Source organism: Anser brachyrhynchus (assembly GCF_964034855.1).
Source record: "Anser brachyrhynchus genome assembly, chromosome: 2".
NCBI lineage: Eukaryota > Metazoa > Chordata > Aves > Anseriformes > Anatidae > Anser > Anser brachyrhynchus.
In genome coordinates, this window is record NC_137695.1 from 86,263,047 (window position 1) to 86,281,442 (window position 18,396).

The 18,396-nt window shown below is 38.0% G+C and overlaps 1 long non-coding RNA gene across 2 annotated transcripts in view; it reads right to left on the reverse strand.

Moving 5' to 3' along the window:
- LOC308188668 overlaps window positions 1–18,396 on the reverse strand; it is an 87,163-nt gene that overhangs the window by 11,577 nt on the left and 57,190 nt on the right. The window lies entirely within an intron of this gene.

The following is an 18,396-nucleotide window of genomic DNA, read 5'->3' on the forward strand; positions in this document are numbered from 1 at the left end:
GCAAGAAGTGTGGGGACCAACTCTACAATCAGTATTCAACTTGCCAGTCATTAATGTTTGGTGGGTATATAAACTACTATATCATCACATCTGGACTGCATTCTCATGGAACACCTTCACTGAATCCTCTCACTCCATAATACCACTATTCCACAAATATTTTGTGACTGCTTTAGTATCCCTCCCCCCCCCCCAAAGAACTGTATTTTTTTTCCACTTGTATCATCATTTCTCCCAAGTTGTTTCTTCAGCATCTTGATATTTTGATCATTTTTCTCTTTATTTATCTTCAGTTTTTACTGAACTAGAGTCTAGGACTGTTGCAGCTAGCATTTGCAACAGCCATAAATAGTGAGAGGCTGATACCTTCTTGCTGTATGCAACTCACAATATGTTTGGCCTTTACCTAGATAACTTACCTAGCAAAATAATGAATCAGTTGCTATCTGGCACCACCTGTCCTTGGCTTCTGTTGCTGATTTCCTTTTCCTCTTCCCTGTCAAAGGATCTCAAGCCAGGCAAAGATCTGAGGGAACTTTGCCAGTGATCTTTGATCCAATCCAGCTTTAATGCTAAAGCAAGGTTTTAGAACAATCCAGATCAGAGTGAAAAAATGCTTAAACAGAGAAAACACAGCTCTGCTGTGTGAGAGAGAAGTAAAAGGGATTGTAAACAAGATCTCTGTCTGTTTTAACTATCCTTGCAAGGTCCTTCAGTCCTGCCCTAAGACCAGTAATTTTCTGAAGCTTCCAAAGTTCTAATGAACTCAACAGAATAGGTCCACATGAAATGTTTGTTTGTTTGTTTTATATATATTTCCAGCATCCCAAAGCCTAGCTGCCTAGCTGCTCCCTGTGCTTCACAGGAGTTACATCCTTTGAGTCTCTTCTCACACTGCAGACCTCCTACAGCTGCATGTCCTTCACATTTCATACTGATCCCATCCTGCACTGCTCATGAAAGGTGTAAGCACACACACTATCAAGCACACTCTCCTTGAGAAGAGCTTGTAAAACCAATTGTAAATCAGCCATGACAAATCAAAGTGGGAAAATCTAGAAGAATAGGACCTAACCACACCTAGTGAAACACAAACAGACATCATCTAGCACAGCAAGCATCAGATTATCTCTGCAGCAGAAAAACACACCGTTAAATTGTGCCTAATTTGATACTAACTCCACAGGGAGGCGGGGGGGGGGGGGGGGGGGGGGTTGCTGGTAAATAAATAGATAGACTGCTGTCATCATGACCAGTTTCTCTTCGCATCAATAATTTCCCTTTGCATTTCAAGTGCAGTTCAAGCCATTGCTCTCCCCCTTGCACGTTTCTCAATCTACCTTAGCTTTCTTTTATTCTGCCTGTACAATTTCTCCCTCCCCTTGTTCAGTCCATATTGCCTGATTAATTATCTGTTTGCCCTGTAAAGCTTTGGAAACCTTTTATCACTAACATTCCAGAGATCTCTTCCTTGTACGTGACTATACATAAAACAGCACCCTAAACAACCCATTGCTTCTTGGTAAAGCTTATTTTCTGTAAAAGTCCTGGATTGCCTTCTCCTGAAAGTGTTCAGAAAAACAAGCGGCAGAAGATCTCTATTGAAAACAAATGTGACCCAAATGAGTTGGATCTCACAGGCAGTGGATTGATGTCCCTAATAAGGGAGATGTCTTCCTTTTTTCTCTCTTCTCAGCTCTGTTTCTGTTTTCAGGCTTGTGTAACAAGCACTTCAAGTAAAAAAGTCTTAATAGAGAAGAAGACCTGTTGTACAGTCGAAATAAGCATTTAAGGGACTGAGATTGAAGGATATGTTGCAGATATTAGCAATTAGGATAAGAAAGAATCTTTCAGACTATACCAAAACTTGTTTGTACGATTTATGTTTTTAGCCTTAAGTTGTTTTATTTAAAGCTTCTTGGACTGAACAAAATTCATGGTTATCCAGAATGGAGTCCTTATGGATTCTATGATCTAATGCACTGGTGGAAAATATGTGCTCCCATGTCATCTAGCCCTCAGTATGCCAGGTAGACTCACCTAAAACAAAGGACCTTGCAGGCAAATCCCAATGCTTGTTTATTTTACGTTGATTTCTTCCCCAATGTGGAGATTCCAGGGGTTCTTTACAGATACAATTTTTACTGTACATAAGGGAATTTCCACCTCCTGCATAATTAGCAAAGAGCTGATTTCTAATGGATCTAAAGCCGTATTTTTGAAGTCAGCTCTGATAACAAAAGCAACTAAAGTGACAATAAGGTACTTGTGCTAGCAAGGTACATTACTTGTGAAAGATTTGTCAAAATGGTTCACTCCTCGTGGAAATGTGGAATGCCCAGAAACATGCAAATTCAACTATATATGAGCTGGGTAACCTCACATCAATGATCCTTCAGCTCATTTTGTTTCAACTGAACACATGTGTGTCAGGAATTAGTTTTATTTTTGGCTTAGGTTTGAAAGGCACCCCAGAAAACTGGAGTTCTGAAGCCAGAAACCAGCCTTTTGAATTTCTTTTATTTATTCCCCCTGACTTTGTTCTTCTTCCTAGTTTGTTTTAGATACATCTCATTAGTGTTCATTTGGCATTAGTGTTCATTCAAGGGGCAAGAAAGTAGAGACCATAAAAGAACTTCATGAATGGTTGAATGACAATTTCATTTTGCTGCATAAATTGTTGAATTCTTTGTTCCATTTCCAGGAGAAAATATGCGTACAGTCTTATTTCCCCTCTTGGGGTCTATTTTAATAAGAAAGGGTCAGCACTAAAAGCTTTCAATATGAAATCACAGATTGACCTATGTATCTAGACCTCACTCTAAATCTTAACACATTTTATGTAATTTTGAATTTAAGGAATCATACTTCTTCTGTTTAATCAACAATAATTAATCTTTGCCTTCCTTCAGGATTTGAAAATTGTGTAGCAGAAGGGGCAAACGTCAGCCATTAGTGCTATTATAAAAGGGTGGGAGAGAGACTTGCTGGAGATCTCACACACAATGTACATACTTTTGTTCAGTCCTGGATAACATTCTTAGGAGCATAATCACATACTTTCCTGTAAACTGTCCAGACCAGGTTTGTAATGGAGAAATACCAGTATGAATTTGGTGCATAGACTTAGGACTTCAATTTAATAAAATATTAAATTATATAAAATTACTAATAGGCTTTAAGATGAGCATGAATTTACTGCTTTGCTAAGACATTTTATGTCAGGGCTTTTCCTATATATGAGGAACAACCTGCAGTATTTTGCACACAAAACCATTTTAAAGCAGCACTTGGACACACAGTCAGCTGATTGTGTCCATGTCCTTATGTCTGAAAGATAAGTTAGGTGAAATTTTCTACAATGGCTTCAGTCAAAACAGCATTTGAGGTTGAAACGTATGGTGTGATCTATAGTAAATATGTATATGTATATATTGGTACATGTGTACCAAGTCACTCGATTTTTGCATATCAATCTGTGATTCTTTTCAGTAAGAGTTTTTCCCTGAAAGAGTCTCCATTCAAAACAGAGTTCAGGCTCTGAATGTAACTAATATGACAACAAAATTGGCTGTTTAAATGAAACATGAAGAATCCTTCACAGCAGGAGATAGCTGTGGAACACTGATATATTCATCTGACATTTTGAGTTATGTTGCCTGGGGTTACATCCAAATAGTTCCCACATAGTTGTACTGAGTGCTTGCTCCTCTGTGACAAAACAGTGTTAACATTAAAAATGCAGGTAATTATATTTCTATTATCTTCTTTTAAGAGAGAGTACAAGAGCAAGGCTCATAATGATGCTGCAAATCATGGAAAATACAATAAAATCTTTACACCAGAAACTAAAATCAAAGTAAAATAATTCATAAATCAGATATTTAGCCATTAAACTGTAGAAAAGACAGATTAATAAGGAAAGAGGGAGTGTTTGGCTATCTTCTAAAACAATGGCCAGAATAAGCATGTCTTATTTCATCTTAAATTATCTACAACATTAAGCTACTTAATGTGTAAATATTCCAGCTCCCCAGACTGCTTTCTTGGTACCGTTTGCTGGTGTATATAAGTACTTGATTGATACTTTGAGACTTGGAGCCACATCTTAGATAACTATTGCCAGACATATTTGATGTGAGTGCTCTGTGGTTTGTGTCTTGCAGTTTGCTCCACCATTCAGCAATATTTTTTTATCAATATCAATTTCACGAAAATTTCCATCAGCTTGTATTTATACAAGATTAGGCGTAGCCTAATACAAAGGTAGTAGATTATGCAGGTTTATATGGCTTGAGACATACAATGTCTCATTAGAACACAGCATCCTAGTTTTAAGTTTCTTTTGTTTTTTTTTTCCAGGAACTTCTCATATATTTCTCAGTGCTTTCATGTGAAAAACTACTCCTGTTTAAATATGCCAAGGAACACAACAAGAATCTGGGTGTTTGGTTGTCTTCCAAATCCCTTCTCATATGTATCTCTTTGCAAACTTTGTTCTGTTTAGAGGTGGGTATATATTCAAACAATTCCATATCTGTTTCTCAGTCTCTAAAGATAATAAAATGAAATGAAATGTTGTCTAATGAGGGCTACAATATTTCCCATTAGTAAGAAATATGACAATGTTGGATTAATATTGTAGGAAGACAGAAATAATTAACACTATTGAGATATTAGCTGAGGAAGCGATCTTTACCTCAGCTAGGAAAAAAATATATTAAAAAAAAAAAAATTTATGACTGCATCTGGATGAACACAGAATCTAAAACCCCGCTTGAAATTTTTAAAGACCTAAAGACTGTTCTGGAAATTTTAGGGCATGTTTTCAAAAGCTGTTCCACCAGGAGCTGTGAATTCTCAAGTAAACATCCAAACACATAATACCAGAGTGCAGGATACCCAGCAGCTCCTTTTACTGTTATAGAATAGGATGAAGGACTGCATTTACATTTCTCCAAACTGAGGAAATAGACATTGATAAAAGAGTGTTGTTGGAATTACAAAGTGGTTTTAATCCTTAAGTATGTGGTATGTTAGCATCTCCATAGAGATTAAGAAGGGAATGGAACTTAGTTTTTGCCCTGTATTTACGTGGATATTAATCTCATTTCAGGGTTCCTCTATTTGCTGGTGAGAGACAAGGAAATTTTGCTTTGCTTCTTAATGAAGAAATTTTTAGAAGATCTGCCTCCCTCTGAAGCACAAATGATTATGAGAACTAGAGATATGTTGTAAGGTGACTTTAGGTGCCATCATAATCTCTGATGGTTCCCTCACATCTGCCATTGTCATGCTCAAAACTAATCCATTCACTAGTGGGCAGGGACTGGCAGGCAATTCACCCCCCTGGTCAAGTCATATGAAGCCACTGGGTTGTTTGGCTGTTTTGTATGTGTGTGTGTTTTAACATCCTTTCGAGAGTTTACAGGAGTCTGTTTCTTAGGAGTATGTAGGAGTCACTATTGCATGGTCCAGAGATGCCAAAGATTTTTTCTATCTCTCCTCCAACAATAACTGCCACCCACCTGTGTACCTATGTGTCCATTACTGTTTGATATGAAATGTGATGTATGTGAGCAAGTCTGTGGAGCAGACGTCCTTGCCCTGTCCCAGCTGTTCTGGGCTGCACATCTCAGGATCATTGCTGTCTGTGGGAGGACTGGACTCTGTGGTCTCTGCTAATAGCACTTTATTATCTTTCACCTGTGAAATGAGCCCATGACTCTTATTACTGAACTTGGCTGACAGTGGTTTCAAAATGTGGTCTAGTATGAGGGAGAAGAGTTGAACTTGGAGAAGGTGTAAGGAATTTCTAAGAGAATCATCCTGTCTGTGCTTGGTTCCATGGCCTTTATTTCCTGTATGAATTTGTTTTCCCTTCAGTGAACAAGATTTCTGTACCAGCTGGAAAGCATAACAGAGAGCAGGTGCAAAGTCCCTTGCACAGATCTGGGCCCACTCACCTATAGCACAGGAGATTCAGCGAAGTGAGAAGTGTCCAATACAACTCAATGGGATAGTCTCAGCTGAATCTAACCATGCAGAGAATACTGCTTAAAATAATAAATCTGGGACACATGGACGGCCCCCTCCCAGATACCATCCCCTCTCAACACCCCACCCCATTTCCCCACACAGAGTTTGTATTCTAATTTATAGGTGAATTAGAATATTCACTATATTCATGAATTAGAGTATTCATCTATGAATTAAGAAGGAGGAAGAAAGGTTTAAATCTTACATAGTACAGATCTAAAGTTGCAAAGTCTCATACTGATCCTTGTTCTTGTTTATGAGGAAGGGAGAAGGATCAGCTGCTCCTCCACTCTACTTACCATGTATTCTCTTTTTTAAATCTGTTACAATGCTCTCAGTCTTTATTCCCTACTAGCACCAGTCAAACACCTAATGCTATTGGGTTTTTCTCCCACTGCTCCAGCCTGCTGTAGCCTTTGCTCCTTATCAAAATATATAAGCTCCTAAATAAATGCAAACAACTCACTTGTTATGCCTACGTCTCAGAAATCTCTTGAAAAAACAGCCTTGCTGTGAGTACCAGTTTAATCATCCTCAGGCCAGTCTTCATGAAACTTGATTTACGTTTTAACTTTTGCCTGCACTCCATTTTATCAGTGTTCTTTTTTCTGGCTAAAACTGTTAAAGTCAAGTCCTGGTGTGCATGCAGCTTTGAAAGCACTGAAAGGATTCCACCTTTAAAGGAAAATCATGTTTGGCCTAACTTCAATGATGCTGATATTGTTTTATAATCTGGCTTTGGTTCTGCAGGACATGATGAATAATAAATTCTATACAGAGTCAATTAACCAGTAGACACATTTCTAGTATTATTCTCTTAGTACGAAGCCTTGCATTTTCATGTTAATGCCAAAGTCAGTGTGCCTGCAAGGATCAGGGCTATAATCATGTGCTGAAGTAGTAGGCTGTTCTACCTCTGGGTACAGATATTTAATACTGTGCTTTTCTGTCCTTCCTTTATCTGAAGTAGTAGAGGTCTGCAGGATTTCCTATTACTGTTTCTCTTGGAAATGTAAAACCCTAACTGAAAAAGCTATGTTTCTATCTCTGCAGGCCTCTATATATTTATCTTCACACATGTATATCAAACTTAGCAGCAGAAAGCTGAAAGCCAGTAAGTAACTTAACTAACAATTTAAAAGATAAAGGATTATGAGAGAAAAGCATGAAGAGAATGCTTCAGTAATTAAAAAAAAAAAAAAAAAACTTGTAGGAATCACACTGCAAAAAAGCAAGTAAGCTGTTTGTATGAAATGTATCACATTATTCCAGAAAGTCAAGGGAGGTGGTTGTCCCCCTCCCCCCTCTGCTCTGCCCTTGTGAGGCCCCACCTGGAGCCCTGCATCCAGGTCTGGGGCCCCCAGCACAAGAAAGATGTGGACCTGTTAGAGTGTGTCCAGAGGAGGGCTACAAAGTGATCAGAGGGCTGGATCACGTCTCCTGTGAAGAAAGGCTGAGAGAGCTGGGGATGTTCAGCCTGGAGAAGAGAAGGCTCTGGGGATACCTCCTTAAAGCTTTTCAGTACTTAAAGGGGCTTCATAAAAAGAATGGATAAGGACTTTTTACTCGGGTAGATAATGATAGGACAAGGGGGAATGGTCTTAAACTAAAAGAGGATAGCTTTAGACTAGACATTAGGAGAAAACTCTTCACTGTAAGGGTGGTGAGGCACTGGAACAGGTTTCCTAGAGAAGCTGTAGATGCCCCATCCCTGGAATTGTTCAAGTCCAGGCTGGAAGAGACTTGGCCAACCTGATCTAGTGAATGGCATCCCTGCCTATGGTGGGGGGTTGGAGTTAGATATCTTTAAGGTCCTATCCAACCCAAACCATTCTATGATCCTATGCCAAACACCAAGTAGCTATTCCATGTATTCTTGCTGTGACTGAGTGCTTTTTTACTAGATAAAATTTATTTTATCTAAATGCTATTTGAAATAAGATAGGATGACTTTTTTGTTGTTGTTGTTGGACAGTGCAGAGTAAGGTAAACTAACAGGGAGACTTCTTTGAGGAGCAGACACCAAGCAGCACCAGCAGAAGAGGACCAAGGTACAGTCACACCACTGAGATGAGGAGAGGAGGAGAGTCTACATGTGGACCAAAAAGGAAGGCACAGAATCTCTCCCTTTCCAGGAGGACTCTGAGTTAACTGAAGACAAGCCCAAGAGCAAGGGCACATCCCGTAAGGGTACAGCAGTGGGAAGATACTGATTTATCAACCCTTCTTTTCTGTCATGACTTATTCATTCATTTTGGGTTTCTCTATCTTAGAAGTTAACTACTCTGTTTTACAGTCTAGTAAAATCTGACTTGGATTTAAAGCTTTCTTGGTCTTATAGAGAGACCTTGTTCCTTCTATTAACAGAAGGTTGAGGCAGGTCAACCTCGTAGCACTGGCTAATTTGCATCCCTGTGACAGAAATCATCCTGGATTATTAAATAATTAAAAAAAAAAAAAAAGATAGTGGAGAGGTGCAGGCTGGTAGCATTGCTATGTTACCAGATCCACTGAAACTATATTATGATTAAGTGAGCAGTTCTTTTGGGTGACATTGACCTGTGTTTGATAAGGGCATTTAACAAATGGCATGTCCCTGTCTCTGCACACTGCTTCTTCTTTCCAAACATCTGTAATACATTGGCAATGTTGTAATGGTGGGCTTTATAGAATAATGTCAGGTTCTTTGTTTTGCTCATGTACAATACTGATTTTTCCACTTATGTTCATTAGTTTCTAATTATTTGTAGTTCCTCACTTCCCCTTCACCTACTTTAAAGACTTTATGCAGGTCTGAAATTTAAAGGAAGCAACTTTGCAGACAGATTCAAACTTGAATTGAAATGCTAGGATTTGATTATTTTCTAGAAGTAGTCTAAAACACAATCAGACTTGGGATTTATTTTTACAGTAATAAATATTTTTAATGGATAAAAATACATTTGTGCTCTCCATTTGTTGAGAACTGTGAAGATATGTCAGGGAAACAGTTAATTTTCCTTATCTTTTTCTCATAGGAAAAGTATTTCTTAGTGTACATTTTAACTTCATTTTACAGTTACATTATTTAGCAAATCACTACTTCTATTTGTGTTTCTTACAAGTTAAGAAAAAAGTCTTTTGTTTATATCTTCCTTCCTGTGCTTTGTTTACTAATGCACCTGGGATGACTAAGACGCAATAATGATCTAGGTACTGGCTTAATGATATACTTTCCATTGGATTTTTTGTTTTTATAGATGCTGTGAATTGTGGGGGGTTCCACAGTGCATTATGTTGATCCACTCATAAGACCTGTTGCTTTTCCCTGATGTCATGGACTAGAACCAACACTGTGATTCTTTTCTGTACTCTGTATTCCCATCTGTATACAAATTCCTTTACTATTTACTGCTCGATGAAATGCTCGCTATGATCAGCTAGTGGTAAAGAGAAATCCTGTTATGTTCCACGTAACTTTCTTGGGTACAAAACAAAATTCCTCCAAAAAGCCCAGGTGCTTTTTCTGCTTCAGAATTAGGTGCCTGGCTGCTCTGCTTATTGGCAGGGGCAAAAAGTACTGTGGTTATGTTTATCATTTAAAACATGGATTATTGGAGCACTAAAATTTCTTTCGAATTTTTCTGATGTTAGGAATTAAGTGTGATGGTTACAAATGTATTTGGAATAGGTAATTTCTGAGATATAGCTGTATAAACATGAAAATTGCTACCAAAGATATTTCCATAAGAAAAGCATGCTAAACTGAAATATGATTGCTGCTTAAATATTACATCTCTATCTATAGTTCTGAAATATTGATATTCTGTGTGGAAGACACTTTAAATGATCTCCCTGCCACTTCTACCTTTTTAACAAATCAAAACTGATAGAAAAGTAATGCTAGAAATTGATTCTAAAACTAAGGGCAATAACTCTTTATTTCTAATGCATTAAAATAAAGACAATTTCTCATGGGGGAAATATTTTTTATGACGGGATTGTTTAGTGTAGATTTTATTATTATTATTATTGTTTTTAGATTGATCTACTTTATCAGGTTTTGTCCCCAAAGCTTTTAGAATCACTGCAAAGGACAGATGCTTGCACAAAAACAAGCAGAATCTGAATTACTGCAACTTCAGCAAAGAAAATAATTCAGTGTATGAAAAAAAATGATGGAACTCTAGCACAAAATGGAGTAAACATTGCTTGCATCTTGGTAACAGATCCAGGAAGCAATTCATTAACACCTTCATCTTCATTTTAATTTGCATTATCAGTAGTCAACAATTGGCCCAACACTACTTCATCTATATTTAAGTTTCCATAGCATTAAATCTTTATGGTACTTAACCCTGTCCAAATTCTCCAATATCAAAATGACTAGTCTTTCACCGGATCTTACATGCTACAAGTATCTGCTTTCTCTCTTTCTATAGCTGAACTGTTGTACTGCAAAGCAACTGTAGTATTCTCCAGCTGTTACAACCTGGCACTTCAAAAAGTTTATGGCCCAGCTCCTCAATTAGTAAAAGACAAATATTATGTCAAGAGTAAATCACACTTTTCCTATGTTCATGGTCAAAACTTTAAAATCATAGAATCATTAAGGTTGGAAGAGACCTTCAAGATCATCTGGTCCAAACATTGCCCTACCACCAATGCCACCCACTAAACCATGTCCCTAACCACTACGTCCAATCTCTCCTTAAACACCCCCAGGGACGGTGACTCCACCGCTTCCCTGGGCAACCCGTTCCAATGCCTGACTGCTCTTTCTGAGAAGAAATGTCTCTTAATTTCTAACCTGAACCTACCCTGACACAACTTGAGACCATTCCCTCTAGTCCTATCACTAATTATCTGTGAGAAGAGGCCAACCCCCAGCTCCAGACTCCTTTCTTGCTTATGTCTAATCGAAATGATCTATACGAATAGCAAGTAAAGATAAAGAAAATCCAAACAAGCATGAAACAGTTACCTGAGAAATTATAATACCGTTTTTAGGTTGCAATCATTTCAAATCACATTATTAGTCCATATGTGAAATTTCATGGATAAGGTGTTTTAGCATGGTCACTACACAACTTAATGTGAACCTGGAAAGTCTTTCCAGCACCTTGGCAAAAATCCAAACCTCCTTCAGAATTTTTCTGCTATTGCCTTGACATCATTGTTGTACCCCAGGAAATGCATAGAATCACTAAATTTCCAAGAGCAGCTGCTAATAACCTTATATTTTCTCAATGTAAACACAGGTGTGATTTGTATTGTCTTGTTTTTGCAATGTTTGCTAGAAACAAATTACTAAATCAAGGCTATTTTTTTTTTTATTTTATATACATACCTACTGAGTTAAGAATAATCCTAGTTTTTTGAAACTGGTATTTCTTTTCTGAATTCTGTGGGCAGTGATTTTCCACAGAGGACTTAACTGGGGGCCTGCGGCTTTAGCACTGATTTGGCAGTTCAGGATCCTGTTCTCCATGTGTGTCACTGCTGAACAACTGGGCATATGATTTTCACCAAGGTTCCATCCAAGCGTGATGATCTTTCTGTTTCTTTGTTACTTTGGGATCTCAACTAAAAGACTATTGCATTAATAAGAGAAATGGAAAAATGAAATCAATCATGAAATGACTCAGATTACTTTTGCCATACAATAAAAAGAAGCAACTTCTCTACAAGGTGAAAAATCAGTTCACTTAGAAATTACTTCTGTTTTTGTTAAAACTTGCAGCTAACAAACTTGGAACAAATGCTTTTTCTGGATTTTACCTCAATCTTTCAAAATAGATGTGAATTCTCATAATATCTTTGAACATCTTTGAATGTGTTAAACAAAGAAAGCAATTAGTTTCCTTGGAGAATATTTACAGGTGATTGGTCTTTGAAAAATTTAAGTTTTACTGCCTGTATTTGAACACATGAAAGCACATGACAATATTTCTTTTACCTATATCGGAATTATGCAAAATTTCTACTGATAATATCTAAACCTCTAGATTTGTAAAACCTCTAGATATGTAAAAAACATAATGATACATCACTGTGATATTGGCTTTTCTCAAACAGTCATGTTAGTTAAAACAAGGTTAAGACCTTAGAATACTGTTGGCAGTGATTTCACAATTTGACCTCAAGTGCTCTGATATGTTATGCACAGTATCATTAGAAACCGTGTGTGAAAGGCAGTATATAAACATAGCTAAAGTTAATATATTCAGAAATTCAGGCTAATATGACTGGCAGATCCTGTAGTGTTCACCAACCTCAGTTGCTAATGTCTGGTGCTGTTAAAGAAGAAAGTAAAATGTCTCCACTCAGTATAAAAGAATAGTGAAGAAAAGTGGTATTTAGACTCAGTCTGTGATATCTTTGACAAGACTGAGATCTTAATTAGGTCTCCAAACTTCAGATATAGCTTTACTCTTAGTAGTACCTGCAGAGAATACAGAGAAAGAAACTTTTTTGTTTGTTTGTTTTACTAGAAGGTAAATGTGCTTTTACCGCAACTTTAAATTTGCACCAATGTAACAGCACAGTTAATATATAAGGGAGATGTAATGCAATTTTACCAGCATTTTACAGCCACCATAGTCCTGTGATATGAATAAACTTGGCTATTATCAGCAATGGATTTAATTTTATGAGAATAAGTAAAATTATGGGCAAGTAAATACAAAACTGAGACAAGAATACTCTATATCACAGTTATAGCATAATTTAAATTGGAAGAAATCTCTGGAGTCACCTGGTCCAACTCCAAGCTCACATTTATTTGTACTGTAATTGTGGATTGGGGCTCAACTGACTGTATACTGAATGACAATGTTCATCCCAAAAGACATGTAACCTAAGTCAGCACAAGAAACTGAATAAACAAGGAAGGCCAATTCAAGAAGGCAACTCAAACAATGCTAAGACCATCAGCAACAATGAATAATGATTGGTGTGTTATCTTTTTAATTTTCATACATAGCACCAAGAAGTTTATTATCATCAGTTTTCAGTCTTGGCCAGAGCCAGATCAATACATGACTCCTCCATGAAAGGCAGTACAATAAATCAAGATTTGCCAGTTACAGTCTAAAAACTGAAATGTTGAACAGTGATAGGAGAAAAGAAAACAAACCCAGGATACACTTGTGATGCAACTGAAAGCTCCGTGTCCGTGGCAATTGGAGCTAGCACTGGTTTAGCTACATCAGCTCCTAACTGCACTGAAAATAACACAGACCACAGACGTTTTGTTGGAACTGCAGACTTAGCAGTGCAAGACGAAAGCTATTAATTTAAAGCTCTCTAGTAATGCCTTTTAAAACACAAAGCAAATGCTTCTCTTTTCAGCCAGCTGGGGCTGTATGTGTCTTGATCTGGTGAAACTGACAACAAACATGAATGTTGTTGACTGCTGTATAATTAATACCTTCATAGGTAATAAACAGTGATTTATTTTACCTGGACAATTAATGGGCTGAACTCAAGAGGTTCAAGGCAATTTAGTATTGATTGTTTTATATATATAATTAATTTTGCTCACAGATCTAATAGTATAGTTCCATAATTATTTGCTGACCTTATTTTAAAACTCTAAGACTACAGTGCAATCTACTTTCTAGGAAAGCTCTAGGGAAATAAAAAGAAGACCCCCGATTTTCTTTTCCTAAAATACACAACATACGCTAAAATTTAAATTTATTTTAAAATCAAATTATCCAAATTATCCACTGTTGGATTGCTGCATGTTTATGTATTTGACTCCTCTATTCCACAGAAAATGTATTTCTAAGTTTGTATCAAAGTTTGGCCAAAAAGTTTTTTTTTTTTTTTTTTTGGCAGACTAAATTTAAGGTGATCAATGCTGGATTTGAAGATCATCTTAGGGAATTTACTAGGAACACTCAGGAACTTTGTGAATTTGTAATACTCCTCACATCTTTATAAACAATTCCACCTCACCATACAAGTAGCACAATGAGTTTCAAGAGTAATACTACTAATAAATGAAGATGATTAAGATATTCATGAAGGTTAAGTATAGGCATTGGAGGTGGGATGCCATTAGTCTTACTTAGGTTTTGTAAGCAGCAATATAATGTTAAACACATGCTTCATTTTCCTTTATGCTGGACCACTACAGTTTTGTCTGTATGGGGTATTAGCAATAGTTACATCTTTCACCAGTAGTAGTACACGTAAGAGAAACATACCTATTGATTTTAAAGGAAGCTAAACTGTCCTTTTTAGGCACCTGTCAAGATCTCTTCTTTTGTTTTCTCATGAAAGAGCAAATTAATTCAACTAGTTGAAACAGGCCATGTGTATTTAATGTGACAATTTGAAATTGAAGTACTACCTTTTAGCCCTGATAATTCTGGCATCTTTAAGGTTGTTTACAGAAATCTACAAAAGTAAATGATTGCTATTGAACCTCATCATCTCTGAGTAGCAGGCTGAGTGACTCCTGGGTCTGATAAGAGGAAACAGTCTTTCATTTCTAGATCAATGCTTTGAACTCAAATCAGAACCACAACAACCAAAAGTCATTATCAATAAAAGACAAGCAAGCATGAGCTTTGAAAGAAGTTTATGGTGTCAGATTGTTTCTTAGGGTGCTGGTATGTGACTCAGAAGTGTGTTTTCCAATCAGTACTGTTGTACAAGAACATTAACATCAGGCTGTTACTTAGCCGAGAGAGCAGCCTACCCTCTGTAGAAAGCACCTTAGTTCCAAGTACCATCAAACATCCAGCTTCTACCAAAATCAAAGTTATTTTGTAAAACAGAAGTGGCATCTATAATACAAATTGTTTATCCTTCTGAGAATGACTACTCTAAAAGTATAGATAAAACAATCTCTGTGATGGGGCGAATCCTGAAGAACTTTTTCTGTTCTCCAAATATTAGAGGAACCTTTGCGAGTCTGGCTATGCATAGCCTGTGAGGAATCTTTCTTTTCTTGATATACTTTAGTTTCTCAGTATTGAGGGTCAATGCTTTTACATTGTGCCCTAGAAAATATTTCTGAAGATAGCAGCAATACACAGCTGCTAGTTTACAGAACATATGTACAATAAATATGTGTGAATCATAAGACTTAAAAGGGGTTATAGTTATACAGTCACTTGAGGCATTACCATAAGCCATCTTCTACACATATAAAGATCAAACCTGTAAGCATCATCTGTGGTACAGTCAGAGACCAATGACTTAAGCAGCCAAGACCCATGTTTTAGTACATGCTTTAGCCTAATAAGCCATTTATATACTATCTAGCAGAGCCCTGACTACATCCCTCCTCTCCTGAGGTTTTTGCTGCCTGGGCTCAGAGATGAATTAGAGAGAGTACAGCTGGTGACTTTGAAGGAAATAGCTGGAAGAAGTCTCACTGAGGTCCTACTTCTTCTGCAGTTGGAAACTGCTCACCTCAATATATCGCAGAGATATGTTACAGTCCGGGTCCAGTCCTGAGTGTTACTGGCCATGTATTGTCTTGATCTGAACCCTAATGCTGACTTGACTTTCTGGCTTGACTTTGGTACTGTCTCATCACTTTCCTGGAGCTGACTCAGCTGTGGCTAGGTACTTTCTCTGGGTCTGACCCTGACCATTGCTTTAGCATGCTAAATTAACTTCCCTGTTTGACCTCAGACCTACCCCATCACTGCAGACTTGTCAGGTGATCTTGACTCATGGATGAATCTGGTGAGCATCACCAGACCTGCTCTGCTGACCTTGCTCAGTTACATGGCGAATGACCCCACAACGTTGTTATTAAACAACAGATCTCTTCACACAGTTTGGTACTTTTGAGATTCTATTTCTAAAAATACCTTATTTTTATTCAAGCAACTATTTATAGCTATTTTATAGTTGGGTTGGGTTTTTGGCACAAGCATTAAGAAATTATTGTTTATATGAAGGGTTCTGTGTTTATGATTTCAAAATTAGTTGATCAGATGGCACTGAGCTAGTTTAAACTGTTATATTCTGTGCTATCTGTTCTCAAGGAGTCTTTTGAAGTGCATAGTATGTCCTTGATTATGTATTTAACAGTTTCCCTGAGTTATAGCCTGCTAATGCAGACCGCATGAAAAGATCATCCTTACATTGCCACAGTCTCTGAAAGGACAGAATGGGTTAATGATTTTATTTCTCTTTACAGAATACTTCCATTAGGTTGTTATTTAAGGTATTATTTTTCTTTTCTCCTTCCAGAGCAGCGTTACAAAATTGCAGTGGTTATAAATCCTTCATTATGGCTTTTCAAGCTAGAAATGCCAAGGTGCATTCACCATTTACTTCAACAGGCCTGTTCATGGCAGCTATTACAAATGAGGTGATATGTCACGCAGCATTATTCGGGTTTATCATTACAACTATCTTTGTAAATAACTTTTTACATTATCAGAAATACATTTACTACATCTAGTCTTTAAAAAGTTATTTTATTCTAAAACTTCCCTGTTCAAAGAAATTTTTAAATGGCATTTCAAGAAACTACTGATAACCTTCAATTGCAAAAAACAGCTATGTACACATTACTGGCTAAACAAGTGCCTGGGAGCAAATGCAAATACATAAATCCTAGTTATTCACACTGTTGGATTGCTCCTGAGTCCTGCTCTGGAGTGATCTAACCTGCTTCCTGTGGGAACAAACAGTACTCTAAAACAATGAATTTCAACAGGCCTTTCATGAACATTTGTTTTCACACTATGGTTCAGGGAGTGATAGATGCTTCAGCATATCATCATAAAAATACATTGAGACGTTAGACAACATCCAGCCATCCATGGAAGGATGAATGCAAGTGGCCTGTGAAGCTAAAGAGACTAGCACAAAGGTTTCTATCCAAAGACAAGTTGCCTGAGGTCTCTATCGGTTTCCTGACAGACAGGTTTGACACCTCAGTATATACCACCCTCACAGCTCTAAGCAGAGCTTCTGCTGTTTAAAAGATGAAGGTAGAATCCCGGCGTGAAAAGGGGCCCTGACACAGCACAGGAAAGGTGTCTTAAGCTATACCAGAGCTTTTGAAAAGCTACACATTCAAACACTGAGCAATACCAAAACAGCAGTGCTCCAGTTTCATAAAAATCAATGGGTACCACTTCTGCTGCCAGAATTGCTTCATTTCCAACTTAAAGCTGTTCAGCTTCCCACTTGTTTGTGACCCTCCTGGAGCTCCTGCAGTAACATCACAATCTTCCCCAGGAACTGCTCCTCTGTGGCAAATTCAGCCTGCCCCAGCTGGCCCTGCTTTGAGCAGGGGGCTTAACCTGAACGATCTCCAGGAAACCTTTCCAACCTCAATGGTGCTGTGATTCTGAGATTGGTCCTGGATCTGCAGATCAGCACACAGGCACTGTAGTGGTTGTTAAAGGATGCTGGGTGGATGCTTGGACCCAGGAATTGCTCCTTCCCAGCCACCCAATTGCAGCACGTGCATGTGGAGGCTACAGTTCCTGTTTGTGGGTCAAACCAGAAGTGAGTCTGACCACGTATCCCACACGCACACATACACATATGGAGGACACTGCTGAAATCTGTCTGACTTTAGCAGCATTCATATACCACCACCAGAACACAAGGACAGAAGTACAGACAGCCCAGTCCTGTTCTCTCTCTGGCTGATCAGGATTAGAGTTCACTGGGGGAATCACACACACCCTTACTCTTTAGACTTACAAGCACATTCATGTTAATCGATTCCTTGGGTATCAGCATGTCTAATATCCATGCTCAGACCGTGTGTCCCCTTACAGGTCTCTCTCTCTATATATATAGGTCTCTTGCACACTGCCTAGTCCAGCTGGATGTTCACCAGCAAAAGAGAGGCATGCATGCACGCATTCATCTCACAAATACCTCTGAAACAAAGAACACCTTTAATATTGTCACAGGCTCTCTCAGCCTGCCTAACATCTATGCTTGGACCCTGGGCTCCCTTACACCCCACTGACTCTGACCTTAAGACAAACACATGCACCCAGGATTAAATTCACAGGGGAAAAATAACTACATTCAGTGTTTTCCAGTTCTGGCATTTAGACTTTCCACAGTTACATATACATCTTTTTCCCCTCCACTTGCTCATACCAAGAGCTACAGGGCCTGTGACCTGAGGTCTTTTCTCCAGTTGCAGGTACTGGTAGTCAGAACTCTTGCACACTGGTCTTTCCAAATGCTGATATATAGACCATAGGATAGAAAGTGGGTTTCCAAAAGACAAACAGTTGAGAAAAATGGCACAATAGTAAAATAACATAGATAGAGGTGATCAGGTGGAAGGCTCAGTCTGGTAAGCTTACAGACTGGCAGCTCGCTTACACGTGACTGGCCCCTTTTATCACCTTTTTCTATATTTTC